At 45.8% G+C, this 18,081-nt stretch overlaps 1 protein-coding gene across 2 annotated transcripts in view; it reads right to left on the reverse strand.

Moving 5' to 3' along the window:
- LDB1 (LIM domain binding 1) overlaps window positions 1-18,081 on the reverse strand; it is a 173,713-nt gene that overhangs the window by 57,250 nt on the left and 98,382 nt on the right. The gene's annotated exons all lie outside the window — the stretch shown is intronic.

Raw genomic sequence — 18,081 nt, forward strand, 5'->3', positions numbered from 1 at the left:
CTAGATCACGCACATGTTGCCGGGTACTTTCTGCGCATGTGCGTGACGTCATGGTGCGCGTCCCAGATCGCGCGCCTGTTGCCGGGCACTCTCTGCGCATGAGCGTGACGCTCATGCGCAGAGAGTGCCCGGCAACAGGCCTCGCTGTTGCCGGGCCCACCTGTCACCGTGACAGGTCCACTTTGTATAATAAAGAGGACCTGATTCCGGGAGTGCACATCCCCTCCTCTCCCCGGGGAGATCGCCGCTCATTAGCTGCCCGTTTCCTTCATACCACAGGAAGCCTTTTATACCAAAACAATCTCCTGCGGTCACTGAGAGGTGAAGCAGACAACATGGCGGCAACAGGAAACAAACGCTACAGAAAAGCAGCAAAGGATGGAAACTCGCCCAACTGCTCACAGCTAACAGCACAAGAGGGACGGCCGCCATGATTAGGAGAACGCTGGACACATTAATATCTTCTGAAGTATCGGGTATATCCAGGCTGAAGATCAAGCCAGAGCAGGATCTTCAGGCTTGATCTTCAGCTGCCTGGGGCCTAGAGGGTGACAAGGGGCCCACCTGTCACCTTCTTCGACCTCTGTCCACTTCAGCTTACCAAAAGTACCACAAGGGACTCCACCTCTATTAACCTTGCCCGGGGCCCCCATTACATTGTAAATCATCTCCGGGTCGACTACAAATCTCACATATATCGATCTGCTGTGTTAGTCGGGCCTTGCGAACAGAACGCAATGCGGGTGGTAGAGATGGATTAAGAAATTGGGCCCCGGGCAAGGCGGTAGGGAAATTGGGCCCCGGGCAAGGCGGTAGGGTTTGGTCCTTTCAGTAATCTGAAACAGGAGAGTGTCTGTCTGCAAGAAACGCCGCCTGTGCCGCCCTGAATTGCTGCACCGATCCCAGCCACAAGCAGCAAATGGCAGAGTGTGGTGCAGCTAGCGAGATTGTACGCAGCAGTGCGCTGTCAGAACACAGTAATACAGCAAGCAGGCGGTGCGGTCTACGCATCAGGCGTCCCTGCATACCGCACACTATGCGCACTGCTGAAATACTTACAACCCTCAGATCCCAGCCACAAGCAGCGAATGGCAGAGTGTGGCGAGCTAGCGAGATTGTACGCAGCAGTGCGCTGTCGGAACACAGTAATACAGCAAGCAGGCGGTGCGGTCTACGCATCAGGCGTCCCTGCATACCGCACACCATGCGCACTGCTGAAATGTGAGTTGTCTTCAGTGCGAGCACCACTCGGAATACAGCGCTATACACAGCTGCAAAAAATAAATACAAATCTAAACGTGACGGTCTATATCACTAAATGGATCTGATCACACTATACACAGTGTTAAGAAGGTTGCTATTAGTCGAGCAACAACCACAGCTGGGTCAGGTCTGGTTACACATTTGTGACAGGTATTATCGTGCCTGTGTGCTATCGTGTATCGTGTGTACACGCCGAGACATGGCCGATGAGATGCTGATAATTAGGTCTTGCATGCAAACATAATGCAAATTGTATGCCGCTTGGAATCAGGCCAAAGAAAATCAACTACCTGTGAGTTCTGCATAACTAAGTTGCATACAATTTGCATGCAAGCCAGAATGTGTTTGGTCTGGATCACATGGGTGATAAACTGGTGATGACGGTCACAGCACGATGAGCTCAAGCGATGTCCATTGAAATGAATATTTTGTTCAAACGCCGCGTTCAATTCCATGGTCTCAATTCGTCCTAGACAACATGCAGCATCCAGGATGGGCTGACCGCAGCGCTTCCGTGCCCCCCCCCCCCCCCCCCCCCCCGCCACGATTACCAAATGAAGGGTACCGTCGCCAAAAGCATCAGCGAAACGCAACGCCCCCGAAAGCCAGTGTGACCCGCCCCTTTCTCAAGTATCCTCTTGTGAGAGTCACGGACGGGGATCAGTGGCAGCCAGTCTACTGTCAGTATAAACACAGCAAGTCACCTGCTTATATTGGTGCTAACGATTAAAGCATGCAGCGTTACAGCTGCAGACATATGCATTTCCTTGTAAAGGACCCACTATCGCGAAAATCGTAACATTTAAAGTACATGTAAACATTTACAAATAAGAAGTACATTTTTCCCAGAGTAAAATGAGACAAATTAATTTTCTCCTGTGTTGCTGTTACATTAGGTAATAGAAATCTGACCAAACTGACAGGTTTTAGACCAGCTTATCTCCTCATGGGGGACTCATTTCTTTATTTTGAAAAACACTTAGTAAATGGCAGTTGCTCGAACAAACTGCAACAAAACTGCGCAGCGAGCAGGGAGGCTGGCCAGCATCTTTGTATAAATCTTTTACAGCGAGTTTCTTTATAAAGCATAAAGGCCATGCTGAGAATCCCCCATGAGGAAATGAGCTGGTCCAAAATCGGTCGGTTCTGTCAGATTTCTACTACTTACTGTAAGTGACAGCAACATAGAAGTAATTTGTGGCTCATTTTACTCTGCAAGAAACTTACTTCTTATTTGTGGTCCTCTAAGCAATACCAGTTGCCCTGCTGATCCTCTGCCTCTAATACTTTTAGCCACAGCCCCTGAACAAGCATGCAGCAGATCTGGTGTTTCTGACATTGTCAGATCTGACAGGATTAGCTGCATACTTGTTTCTGGTGTGCGATTCAGATACTGCTGCAGCCAGAGAGATCAGCAGGACAGCCAGGCAACTGGTATTGTTTAACAGAAAATAAATATGGCAGCCTCCATAGCCTTCTCACTTCAGGTGTCCGGATGCTGCAGACGTGGTATTTCTGAACTCAGAACTTCCTCTCTGCTGTAAAAGATAAGCAACAGCATAATAACTTTAAGAAGAAAAAACATTTCTTTGTTGCGGTCTAACTTCAGTTGTCCTTTAAGTATTAGTGCACAGAGGATGGTGAGAGCATCCACAGAACACTAGCGGCAGATCACGGTCGTGGAGACCCTGCAGGCCCAGCGATGACCCCTGTATAATGAAGCGAGCTGTGTAACTGACGGGGATCGGGTTCCTGGAAAGCAGAGAGACGGTAATAGGCTGTCCGACTGACCTGGCGGTCGCCTCCCAACTGTGGCGTGGTGACAAGACCCCCCCTCTAGTGTGGTGACAGGACCCCCCATGGTGATGACAGCCCCCCCACATCCCGCCAGGCGCAGTGACATGGTGACCAGATGGGGGGACGCCGCTGCCAGCACTGACTGAATGAGGGAGCAGCTGTGAGCAATGACGGGATGGTCAGGCTGAATATAGATATGACCGGTGGCTGGCATCCCCCGTGAGGAGGGGGGGGGGACGGGGAGGGGGGGGGACGGGGAGGGGGGGGCCCACTTGAGGAAGACCTGCCACACACACTATAGATCTCTGTTGCACCAATCGCTGTCTGCTCTCTCTGGTTCTCGACCTTATGAAGACTGACAAACGCATGACACAGATGGTACTTCCTGCGCGGAACAATCATCAGGTGAAGGTTATCCATCATAGGAGGAGGCTGGCAGCACACCTGTACATACATTACTTTTACAGCCAATACGATAAGGAACGATCATTTCATACATTTCACAGCCAGAGTGTGTGCATCAAGTACCAAGTGAACCCCGATATATCTGGCTTTGCAAACGTGGCCTAATTGGCTCAATCAAGAGGCACTGCTCAAGCAAATTTGCATTTGCTATCGCTTTCTAGAATATGCAGGGTCTTACAACGAATTGCATTGCAAAATTTTGCCCTGCGGGGGTATGGGGCCTCCTAGCGGCACCCCTGGATAAGTGCTAAATGTAGCGCGAAGTAATCCCTGCAGGGCAGAATCTTGCGGTGCAATTAGTTGTAAGACCCTGCATATTCTGGCAAGCGAAAGCAAATGCAAATTTGCATGAGCAGTGCCTCTTGATTGAGCCAATTAGGCCAAGTTTGCAAAGCCAGATCTATCAGGGTTCACTTGGTACTTGATGCGCACACTCTGGTTGTGAAATGGCTCATTCCATACACTCCTGTGATCCAGCAGGCTAGAATCAGCGGCTGACAATGAGATGTTAATAATTCCAACCAGCATGGAAAGTCAGAGGGCCCGAATGCTGAGAATCCTCTCCACAGTTACTCCCTTACTGCCTGACGAAGCGGGTTCAACCTGCGAAACGCGTTGCAACAAAGTGGATTAATACCCAATAAAAGTGGCGGACGATTCCCAGGAGACGTCCAGAGCCTCAGTCATTTACGGCTAGCAGACTGAGGTCTTAAAGGGGCACTACAGCAAAAAACTGTAAAATGTAAAATATGTGCAAAAATATACAAATAATAAGTATATTTTTTCCAGAGTAAAATGAGCCATAAATGACTTTTCTCCTATGTTGCTGTCACAGTAAGTAGAAGAAATCTGACAGAAGTGACAGGTTTTGGACTAGTCTATCTCTTTATAGGGAATTCTCAGGGATATATTTATTTTCAAAAGCACTTCGTGAATGGCAGTTGCTCTGTCCAACTGCCAAAAAACTGTGTAGGGAGCAGGGAAGCTGGCCAGCATCATTGTTTAATCCTTTTTGGGGAATATCTTTATAAAGAATAAAAGCCTTGCTGAGAATCCCCTATGAAGAGATGGACTAGTCCAAAACCTGTCACTTCTGTCAGATTTCTACTGCCTACTGTAAGTGGCAGCAACATAGGAGAAAAGTCATTTATGGTTCATTTTACTCTGGAAAAAAGTGTACTTATTTGTATATGTTTGCACAGATTTTAAATTTTATGTTTTTTTTGCTGTATTGCCCCTTTAACGTGGTCATACATCAATCAGGCCCGATGGACCTTCCAAATCAGTCGCGTTATCGAATCAAAGGAAATTGAAATGTCGATCAAGCAGACATGTTGCAGCATGAAACCATTTCAGGCAAAAATCAGTCAAAATAATTGATTGGACATGCCTGAAAATATCAGTCGCAAGTGCTTGATGTGTTGAGGATGACGTTCAATATTGTGACAACTAACATACCCGACAGGTTCCCAGCCAGTGTCCCCCCCAAGTGTAGAATGTCCCCCATGTGCTCTTGCCATGTAAAATCTCATCACTCTGCCTACATGATTCCTGGCCTACTCCACCGTCACCAATGTGTCCTCCGCCACTGCGACAGCTTGTATCAGGTGGCCACGCACGTCACGTCACATGCGCCTGGTGCCACGTGGTACAAGGAGGGGAGGCAGCCAGCTATCACGCAGGCACAGAGGTGAGATGTTAGGGGGTACCGGGGGGAAATGGTTATACTTTGAGGTGGGCCAGGCAGTTGGCAGAAGCAACGTCACCAGGTTGATTTCTATTACACGTCATACGAAAATCGGCCTGCGGTGTATGGGCAGGTAACAGATCCCACTCATCAGATTCCATCACAGAGATTTGTCTCAAGGATGATTAAGCCATATACATAGCCTGATGTACGGCCACCGTTACACGTGCACGAAGCATACATTCCTGCCCCCTCCCACTGCTTCCACTCTGGGAATTCTGGGACTTGTAGCATGGCATCTGCTGGTCTGGCTACTTTGGATGCCGCATGGTCTGGCCTGATAGTCCCCGCCCACCAGCTGCAGCCAGAGAGGCGAGGAAGTGAGCTGCACTGCAGTGACAAGCACATTTATGAGACTTCTGTATCTTTGTCCAGAAGCTCAGACTATATACAGTTTATATTCACTTAGAATCGGCTTTATTTGCTCGTGGATTTAGTTTCGGGTGTGATTCAGAGGGGGGGAGGGGGGGGGGGAGGGGGGGGGAAGGAGGGTGCATGCACACACTTGCACGGAAGCCATGCTGGCCATTTCACCGAAAGCTGAAAAACCGGAAAAACCTCCAGAAACTAAAGCGGATTTTCAGAACAAGGTCCAACCGGCATCTCCTCCTGCACAGCACAATGCCTAGGCTGCAGGCGAGCGCTGAAAGCCACCACAGCAAGTTCTCAACCCCCGACACCCCCACATGTGCCCCCCACAAACCCAACACCCCCACATGTGTCCCCCACTGCTTCTACCAAAACCTACATCAAATGCTCACCAAGCAAACAAGCAATCCATGTGCTCTGCACTCGCCTGCTACAGTCTACCTTTCCTGCTGACAGTCACTCCACAGCAGAATATAATGCCAAGCTGGAACGGCAGACTGTACTAGCAGAGCCCCGAGCAGATGGATGCCGGCTTACCAAGTACACGCTACACATTGGGGATAGAGTTTGACTATTAAAGGCCATCAGAACGCACAGCGCCAAATCCCATCACAATAAGCACCCTTCATAAAACCGTCTGTAGATTTCCCACACTCCCATCCAAACCCACAGGCCGCAAGGCAGAGAAAACGGAAAACTTAATACATGGCCAGGACAACACAAGATGCGGCAAATATTGGTGAATACAACAATACGAACCACTGCGACAAATACAGGCGAATACAACAATATGAACCACTTCAACAAATACAGGCAAATACAACGATACGGACCACTGCGACAAATACAGGCGAATACAAAGATACGAACCACTGTGACAAATACAGGCGAATACAAAGATACAAACCACTGCGACAAATACAGGCGAATACAAAGATACGAACCACTGCGACAAATACAGGCGAATACAAAGATACGAACCACTGTGACAAATACAGGCGAATACAAAGATACAAACCACTGCGACAAATACAGGCGAATACAACGATACGGACCACTGCGACAAATACAGGCGAATACAAAGATACGAACCACTGCGACAAATACAGGCGAATACAAAGATACGAACCACTGTGACAAATACAGGCGAATACAAAGATACGTACCACTGCGACAAATACAGGCGAATACAAAGATACGAACCACTGCGACAAATACAGGCGAATACAAAGATACGGACCACTGCGACAAATACAGGCGAATACAAAGATACGAACCACTGCGACAAATACAGGCGAATACAAAGATACGAACCACTGCAACAAATACAGGCGAATACAACGATACGGACCACTGTGACAAATACAGGCGAATACAAAGATACGAACCACTGCGACAAATACAGGCGAATACAAAGATACGAACCACTGCGACAAATACAGGCGAATACAAAGATACGAACCACTGCGACAAATACAAAGATACGGACCACTGCGACAAATACAGGCGAATACAAAGATACGAACCACTGCGACAAATACAAAGATACGGACCACTGTGACAAATACCGGCGAATACAAAGATACGAACCACTGCGACAAATACAAAGATACGGACCACTGTGACAAATACCTGCGAATACAAAGATACGAACCACTGCGACAAATACAAAGATACGGACCACTGTGACAAATACAGGCGAATACAAAGATACGGACCACTGTGACAAATACAAGCGAATACAAAGATACGGACCACTGCGACAAATACAGGCGAATACAACAATACGAACCACTGCGACAAATACCGGCGAATACAACAATACGAACCACTGCAACAAATACCGGCGAATACAACAATACGAACCACTGCAACAAATACAAAGATACGGACCACTGTGACAAATACAGGCGAATACAAAGATACGAACCACTGCGACAAATACAGGCGAATACAACAATACGAACCACTGCGACAAATACAGGCGAATACAAAGATACGAACCACTGCGACAAATACAGGCGAATACAAAGATAGGAACCACTGTGATAAATACAGACGAATACAAAGATACGGACCACTGTGATAAATACAGGCGAATACAAAGATACGGACCACTGCGACAAATACAGGCGAATACAAAGATACGAACCACTGCGACAAATACAGGCGAATACAAAGATACGGACCACTGTGATAAATACAGGCGAATACAAAGATACGAACCACTGCGACAAATACAGGCGAATACAAAGATAGGAACCACTGTGATAAATACAGACGAATACAAAGATACGGACCACTGTGATAAATACAGGCGAATACAAAGATACAAACCACTGTGATAAGTACAGGCGAATACAAAGATACGGACCACTGCGACAAATACAGGCGAATACAAAGATACGGACCACTGCGACAAATACAGGCGAATACAAAGATACGGACCACTGCGACAAATACAGGCGAATACAAAGATACGAACCACTGCGACAAATACAGGCGAATACAAAGATACGGACCACTACGACAAATACAGGCGAATACAAAGATACAAACCACTGTGACAAATACAGGCGAATACAAAGATACGAACCACTACGACAAATACAGGCGAATACAAAGATACGAACCACTGCGACAAATACAGGCGAATACAAAGATACAAACCACTGCGACAAATACAGGCGAATACAAAGATACGCTTCACTGCGACAAATACAGGCGAATACAAAGATACAGACCACTGCGACAAATACAGGCGAATACAAAGATACGAACCACTGCGACAAATACAGGCGAATACAAAGATACGAACCACTGCGACAAATACAGGCGAATACAAAGATACAAACCACTGCGACAAATACAGGCGAATACAAAGATACGCTTCACTGCGACAAATACAGGCGAATACAAAGATACAGACCACTGTGACAAATACAGGCGAATACAAAGATACGTACCACTGCGACAAATACAGGCGAATACAAAGATACAGACCACTGTGATAAATACAGGCGAATACAAAGATACGAACCACTGTGACAAATACAGGCGAATACAAAGATACGAACCACTGTGACAAATACAGGCGAATACAAAGATACAGATCACTGGGACAAATACAGGCGAATACAAAGATAGGAACCACTGTGACAAATACAGGCGAATACAAAGATAGGAACCACTGTGACAAATACAGGCGAATACAAAGATACGCACCACTGTGACAAATACAGGCGAATACAAAGATACAGATCACTGTGACAAATACAGGCGAATACAAAGATAGGAACCACTGTGACAAATACAGGCGAATACAAAGATAGGAACCACTGTGACAAATACAGGCGAATACAAAGATACGCACCACTGTGACAAATACAGGCGAATACAAAGATACGAACCACTGTGACAAATACAGGCGAATACAAAGATACGCACCACTGTGACAAATACAGGCGAATACAAAGATAGGAACCACTGTGACAAATACAGGCGAATACAAAGATAGAAACCACTGTGACAAATACAGGCAAATACAAAGATACGAACTACTGTGACAAATACAGGCGAATACAAAGATACAGATCACTGTGACAAATACAGGCGAATACAAAGATACGAACCACTGTGACAAATACAGGCGAATACAAAGATACGAACCACTGTGACAAATACAGGCGAATACAAAGATAGGAACCACTGTGACAAATACAGGCGAATACAAAGATACGCACCACTGTGACAAATACAGGCGAATACAAAGATACGAACCACTGTGACAAATGCAGGCGAATACAAAGATACGAACCACTGTGACAAATACAGGCGAATACAAAGATACGAACCACTGCGACAAATACAGGCGAATACAAAGATACGGACCACTGTGACAAATACAGGCGAATACAAAGATACAGATCACTGTGACAAATACAGGCGAATACAAAGATACGAACCACTGTGACAAATACAGGCGAATACAAAGATACAAACCACTGTGATAAGTACAGGCGAATACAAAGATATGAACCACTGCGACAAATACAGACGAATACAAAGATACGAACCACTGTGACAAATACAGGCGAATACAAAGATACGAACCACTGTGACAAATACAGGCGAATACAAAGATACAAACCACTGTGATAAGTACAGGCGAATACAAAGATACAAACCACTGTGATAAGTACAGGCGAATACAAAGATATGAACCACTGCGACAAATACAGACGAATACAAAGATACGAACCACTGCGACAAATACAGGCGAATACAAAGATACAAACCACTGTGATAAATACAGGCGAATACAAAGATACGGACCACTGCGACAAATACAAAGATACAAACCACTGTGACAAATACAGGCGAATACAAAGATACGAACCACTGTGACAAATACAGGCGAATACAAAAATACAAACCACTGCGACAAATACAGGCGAATACAAAGACACGAACCACTGTGACAAATACAGGCGAATACAAAGATACGGACCACTGTGACAAATACAGGCGAATACAAAGATACGAACCACTGCGACAAATACAGGCGAATACAAAGATACGAACCACTGTGACAAATACAGGCGAATACAAAGATACGCACCACTGTGACAAATACAGGCAAATACAAAGATAGGAACCACTGTGACAAATACAGGCGAATACAAAGATAGGAACCACTGTGACAAATACAGGCGAATACAAAGATACAGATCACTGTGACAAATACAGGCGAATACAAAGATACGAACCACTGTGACAAATACAGGCGAATACAAAGATACGAACCACTGTGACAAATACAGGCGAATACAAAGATAGGAACCACTGTGACAAATACAGGCGAATACAAAGATACGCACCACTGTGACAAATACAGGCGAATACAAAGATACGAACCACTGTGACAAATGCAGGCGAATACAAAGATACGAACCACTGTGACAAATACAGGCGAATACAAAGATACGAACCACTGCGACAAATACAGGCGAATACAAAGATACGTACCACTGCGACAAATACAGGCGAATACAAAGATACAGACCACTGTGATAAATACAGGCGAATACAAAGATACGAACCACTGTGACAAATACAGGCGAATACAAAGATACGAACCACTGTGACAAATACAGGCGAATACAAAGATACAGATCACTGGGACAAATACAGGCGAATACAAAGATAGGAACCACTGTGACAAATACAGGCGAATACAAAGATAGGAACCACTGTGACAAATACAGGCGAATACAAAGATACGCACCACTGTGACAAATACAGGCGAATACAAAGATACAGATCACTGTGACAAATACAGGCGAATACAAAGATAGGAACCACTGTGACAAATACAGGCGAATACAAAGATAGGAACCACTGTGACAAATACAGGCGAATACAAAGATACGCACCACTGTGACAAATACAGGCGAATACAAAGATACGAACCACTGTGACAAATACAGGCGAATACAAAGATACGCACCACTGTGACAAATACAGGCGAATACAAAGATAGGAACCACTGTGACAAATACAGGCGAATACAAAGATAGGAACCACTGTGACAAATACAGGCGAATACAAAGATACAGATCACTGTGACAAATACAGGCGAATACAAAGATACGAACCACTGTGACAAATACAGGCGAATACAAAGATACGAACCACTGTGACAAATACAGGCGAATACAAAGATAGGAACCACTGTGACAAATACAGGCGAATACAAAGATACGCACCACTGTGACAAATACAGGCGAATACAAAGATACGAACCACTGTGACAAATGCAGGCGAATACAAAGATACTAACCACTGTGACAAATACAGGCGAATACAAAGATACGAACCACTGCGACAAATACAGGCGAATACAAAGATACGGACCACTGTGACAAATACAGGCGAATACAAAGATACAGATCACTGTGACAAATACAGGCGAATACAAAGATACGAACCACTGTGACAAATACAGGCGAATACAAAGATACGAACCACTGCGACAAATACAGGCGAATACAAAGATACGAACCACTGCGACAAATACAGGCGAATACAAAGATACGAACCACTGTGATAAATACAGGCGAATACAAAGATACGAACCACTGTGATAAATACAGGCGAATACAAAGATACGAACCACTGTGATAAATACAGGGGAATACAAAGATACGAACCACTGTGACAAATGCAGGCGAATACAAAGATACGAACCACTGTGACAAATACAGGCGAATACAAAGATACGAACCACTGCGACAAATACAGGCGAATACAAAGATACGGACCACTGTGACAAATACAGGCGAATACAAAGATACAGATCACTGTGACAAATACAGGCGAATACAAAGATACGAACCACTGTGACAAATACAGGCGAATACAAAGATACGAACCACTGCGACAAATACAGGCGAATACAAAGATACGAACCACTGCGACAAATACAGGCGAATACAAAGATACGAACCACTGTGATAAATACAGGCGAATACAAAGATACGAACCACTGTGATAAATACAGGCGAATACAAAGATACAGACCACTGTGATAAATACAGGCAAATACAACGATACAAACCACTGTGACAAATACAGGCGAATACAAAGATACGAACCACTGCGACAAATACAGGCGAATACAAAGATACAGACCACTGTGACAAATACAGGCGAACACAAAGATACAAACCACTGCGACAAATACAGGCGAATACAAAGATACGAACCACTGTGATAAATACAGGCGAACACAAAGATACAAACCACTGCGACAAATACAGGCGAATACAAAGATACAAACCACTGTGACAAATACAGGCGAACACAAAGATACAAACCACTGCGACAAATACAAGCGAATACAAAGATACAAACCACTGTGATAAATACAGGCGAATACAAAAATACAAACCACTGCAACAAATAGCTGGAAGCAGCTGGAGAGGACGAGGAGGAACCGTATGCACCTGGGGAAAACTCAGGTATGTATAAATACACCTATAGTTGTGATCTCGATTATCGAATCGATCCGTTGGTCTGACAGGAAATTGCATGGTGTGTAACGGTCCACCCATAGGATTTCCTCCGACATACAGGAATAAACGGTATACAGTATTACTGGGGGCAGAGGGGGGGCACATGTAGCGGGACCCCGCGGAGAGCCTAAGGGGTCTCAGTCACACCCCCCCCTGCAGAGACAGCAGTGGCACCCGGAGACCTGTCCCCGATCACAGCGTCTACACCCCCAGCAGACCTCAGAGCTGCTATTCTTGTGTTTATAGGTGGACTGTCCCTTTAATGCCCTTCCTAGAGGTACAGGAAGTGTAATATTAGCAGGCTGTGACGGAAGCATCATAACAGCGACGGGAAGGAGGGGCGGGGCCAGTGTGACCTCACACGCTACACGCAGCAAGTCACTGCCAGCAGCCGTGTGCTTGTCGTTTCATCTTCTGCGACAGACTTCACAAGTAAAATCCGACTGATGACGCCCATCCACGGTACAAGGATTTCATTTTTTTCAATTAGATAATTTTTTTCGATTATTCCATTAGATTAAATATAAGGATTTTTTCCAACATTGATCGAATTTTTAGTGAAAAAAAAAAACGTGCTTGTGTCACACGATCGCTACAACCACGCTAGTGTCACACGATCGCTACAACCACGCTAGTGTCACACGATCGCTACAACCACGCTAGTGTCACACGATCGCTACAACCACGCTAGTGTCACACGATCTCTACAACCACGCTAGGGTCACACGATCGCTACAACCACGCTAGGGTCACACGATCGCTACAACCACGCTAGGGTCACACGATCGCTACAACCACGCTAGGGTCACACGATCGCTACAACCACGCTAGGGTCACACGATCGCTACAACCACGCTAGGGTCACACGATCGCTACAACCACGCTAGGGTCACACGATCGCTACAACCACGCTAGGGTCACACGATCGCTACAACCACGCTAGGGTCACACGATCGCTACAACCACGCTAGGGTCACACGATCGCTACAACCACGCTAGTGTCACACGATCGCTACAACCACGCTAGTGTCACACGATCGCTACAACCACGCTAGTGTCACACGATCGCTACAACCACGCTAGTGTCACACGATCGCTACAACCACGCTAGTGTCACACGATCGCTACAACCACGCTAGTGTCACACGATCGCTACAACCACGCTAGTGTCACACGATCGCTACAACCACGCTAGTGTCACACGATCGCTACAACCACGCTAGTGTCACACGATCGCTACAACCACGCTAGTGTCACACGATCGCTACAACCACGCTAGTGTCACACGATCGCTACAACCACGCTAGTGTCACACGATCGCTACAACCACGCTAGTGTCACACGATCGCTACAACCACGCTAGTGTCACATGATCGCTACAACCACGCTAGTGTCACACGATCGCTACAACCACGCTAGTGTCACACGATCGCTACAACCACGCTAGTGTCACACGATCGCTACAACCACGCTAGGGTCACATGATCACTACAACCACGCTAGTGTCACATGATCGCTACAACCGCGCTAGTGTCACATGATCGCTACAACCGCGCTAGTGTCACATGATCGCTACAACCACGCTATTGTCACACGATCGCTACAACCACGCTAGTGTCACACGATCGCTACAACCACGCTAGTGTCACATGATCACTACAACCACTCAGACGTTATAACTGTGAGGACTTGTAACAGCCAGTGAGGAGGCGCAGGAAGTCCCGTGTGCTCGTATTGGCCGGGTGCTGTACAGGCTGCACTCAGGAGATAACATTAGGACCATGTGTGTGTTTATTGATAAGTGCTGCAGCATCAGCACAACACGATCTACAGACTAAGGTGTCCGCTATAAGATACAAGGGGATGAGGAGTAGTAAAGTGAGTGCGGAGCGTAGGACAGCCTCATTCAATCCCGGCATCAGCAGGTGGACAGGCAGCGCAGTCACAACATTCTCACCAGTATTATCACTCATTTATAAAAGGCACAGGACATCCTACAGCGTCATATAACACATCGGTATGGCGGGCGGATTACAGAGGAGAGAACCACAAAAACACAACACGAGGATCGGAGGACCTGACCCATCAGGCTTACAATCTAAAGCCACATAACACAAGCTCATAGCAACAGAAGGTGTAGCTAGTCTACAGGCCAGCAGCGTGTCTGTACGGAACTTGTAAGTATGTCCCGCCTGATCGGTTGAGTCTGGGTCCTTCGCAGCGCCCTGGAGGGTCCCCAAGATGGCAGATTTTCAGGGTACAGACAGAGAAGTGTTTTACAGTACCCCAAAACTGGGGCCTCCTCTACTTTTGGGGTTGGGGAGCCATTTGAAAAGTGAAAATAACCCCCCAAATTTGATCACATTTAAGACCAATATCTCTGGATCCGTGGGGTCTATAAACTAGATATACAGGGAGCCCAAAACCTCCAATATGCCAGCCCAAAATATCTGGGGGTCTTGCAGGGCTAAAGGGAAGGGGGGCAGAAATCTAGAATGTAAGCAGCCTCAGGGGTGCCCTGCATAGCCTGTGGTGTCTCTACAGCTCACTGCCCCCAATATATTCACCCCAAATGTTCAGGGGATTGCCCACTGCAGACCCCCAAAGCAAATCCAGGTACCCACTAACAAAATTTTCTATGTAAGGGTGCATACACATACAATATTTATTGGCCAATCTTATCACCTCCATGTAGCGTGAGGTCCAGCAGATGAACAAGTTAAGTAGGTAAAACCTCAGACTACATGAAGGTTTTAAAATTGGCCAATCAAATTTAGATGTGTATACCAGTCGTAGCTCTCAGAGGGGGCACGTCAACAACGGGACAATCTTACTATGGTGACCACATAGTGATGAATATAGACGTCAACAAGATGCAAATCGTTCTCACTTGCATGCAGATTTAATACAAGTTGTATGCAGCTTAGAACTAGACCGACACAAATCTGCAAGTTAATTTTAAGTCAAGGGAAGAATAAATAAATACATTCTTCTTGTAGATAGTAAGGAGGGGGTTATTTGGTTTATAACGTTGCCTGTGTCTGCGCAGACCTCCATAGCGTCATGTATGTTAGGGTAACATGGTCACCGGGGTCTGTGCTGACGATTACCTGTACAGCAAGCTGGGGAGTTCTGGGCATTCCATACCCCAGACAGCACGGATATCTCTCCTATTATTTCTATATAACACCCACGCTCCTACAAAAAGGGAGAAAGAGCAGTTTGAGCTCAGAGTTTGGGCCCTTTTCCCCTACCCTGAGTTTTGCAATCTGATTCTGATCGTTAACCGAATGCAAAGCGCAGGGTACAGTAAAACTAATGGAAACAGCAGCAGCCATCTCCATTAGGGTGATCGGATTGTGTTGCGATTTTGTCCCAAGTGCATTAGTCGTTCTGCCCCATTTCGGATGCGATTGACCTCCTATACTGAGTATAGCAGCTGAATCGCAATCACATTAATGGAAGTTATCACATCACAGCGAGATTTCCATTGTGTTTCATGGTGGAAAAGAGCCCTCAGTCCTGGAAATACAAAGCTGACTGAAAACTGTAGACTGTAATGGTGTCGGACAGGGATCTGCAAACTAGGCTCTCCAGCTGTTAAGGAACTACAAGTCCCACGATGCATTTGCTTTTCTAAATCGTAACTGTGGCTGTCAGACTCCTGCAATGCATTGTGGGACATGTAGTTCCTTCACAGCTGGAGGGCCACGTTTGCAGATCCCTGGTGTAGGAAACTGAAGATCACAGCCTGAAGCTCTGGAGATCTGGGATGCAGGAATCAGACGGATAAGTCGTTCCTAAAAGGCAGCCATACATTGACTTCCGATCATTAGAATGATCAGGCTTTTTCCAATTCAAACACCCCCCCCCAAAAAAAAAACCCTGTTGAATTGGATGAAATTGATCAAAGCCCCACACACTAGTAGTGAGATCTGATCGATTACATCAGTGTTGTCAAATTGGTGTTTTAATCAAAAAGGTAGCGTGAGAGATGTCCCAGCGCACGGTCAGAAACCGTAAACTCATCTACAGTGTATTGAAAACAGCCAATTCCTGTGCAATCCACCGAAAACGTCCATCTTATTTGATTGGCATTGGTCTGTAAATTGAAATTCTGTCAATCGCTTTTCATCGATCGAACTTCCAAAAGTGCATTCAAGTCGCCCTCCATTCAAGAATCAAAAAGTCGAACAAAAATTGATAAGTGTATGGCGAGCTAAATCTGTGACAAATCCTCCTCGACTTACTCACCCCACCAGTTACGACCGTCACACACACAAATCTGTCTCCAGGTTCAACATACATGACTGGCTTCTGCTGTTACAGGTTACAGTATTCTACAAACTGCTGTAAATAGTTTAAAACAGATTAAAAGCACACAGAAAACAATCACAACACACAGTTTATGCTCTATGTCCAAATGCAGAGATGTCAGAAAAGAAATCATTTATATGTAGAGATGCCAGAAAGTAAAAGATATATCCACTTATACACAGATTCAACTTACACACAATCTCCCGGAACATGTGTGTAAGCGGGAACCACCTGTCTTGTCTGCCAATCAGGGAAATTCTTCTAAACAATCAAAAATCCCGACAATCAAACGTTTTGGTCACATAGTGTAAAACAGCGATCTCTACTGCAGAGCCGCCGGCGTTTCCTGGTCACATGTCCATCCCAAATATACAGATACAAATCTACATGTCACTTATGCCTCATACCAGCACACATACAGTGGCTTGTAAAAGTATTCGGCCCCCTTGAAGTTTTCCACATTTTGTCACATTACTGCCACAACATGAATCAATGTTATTGGAATTCCACGTGAAAGACCAATACAAAGTGGTGTACATGTGAGAAGTGGAACTAAAATCATACATGATTCCAAACATCTTTTACAAATAAACAACTGCAAAGTGGTGTGTGCGTAATTATTCAGCCCCCTTTGGTCTGAGTGCAGTCAGTTGCCCATAGGCATTGCCTGATGAGTGCTAATGACTAAATAGAGTGCACCTGTGTGTAATCTAATGTCACTACAAATACAGCTGCTCTGTGATGCCCTCAGAGGCTTAGGCTACAAAAAGATTTCCAAAGCCTTGAACATCCCACGGAGCACTGTTCAAGCGATCATTCAGAAATGGGAGGCGTATGGCACAACTGTTAACCTACCAAGACAAAGCCATCCACCTAAACTCACAGGCCGAACAAGGAGAGCGCTGATCAGAAATGCAGTCAAGAGGCCCATGGCGACTCTGGACGAGCTGCAGAGATTACAGCTCAGGTAGGAGAATCTGTCCATAGGACAACGATTAGTCATGCACTGCACAAAGTTGGCCTTTATGGAAGAGTGGCAAGAAGAAA

The sequence above is a fragment of the Hyperolius riggenbachi genome, chromosome 10 (genome assembly GCF_040937935.1).
Source record: "Hyperolius riggenbachi isolate aHypRig1 chromosome 10, aHypRig1.pri, whole genome shotgun sequence".
NCBI classification, from domain to species: Eukaryota; Metazoa; Chordata; class Amphibia; order Anura; family Hyperoliidae; genus Hyperolius; species Hyperolius riggenbachi.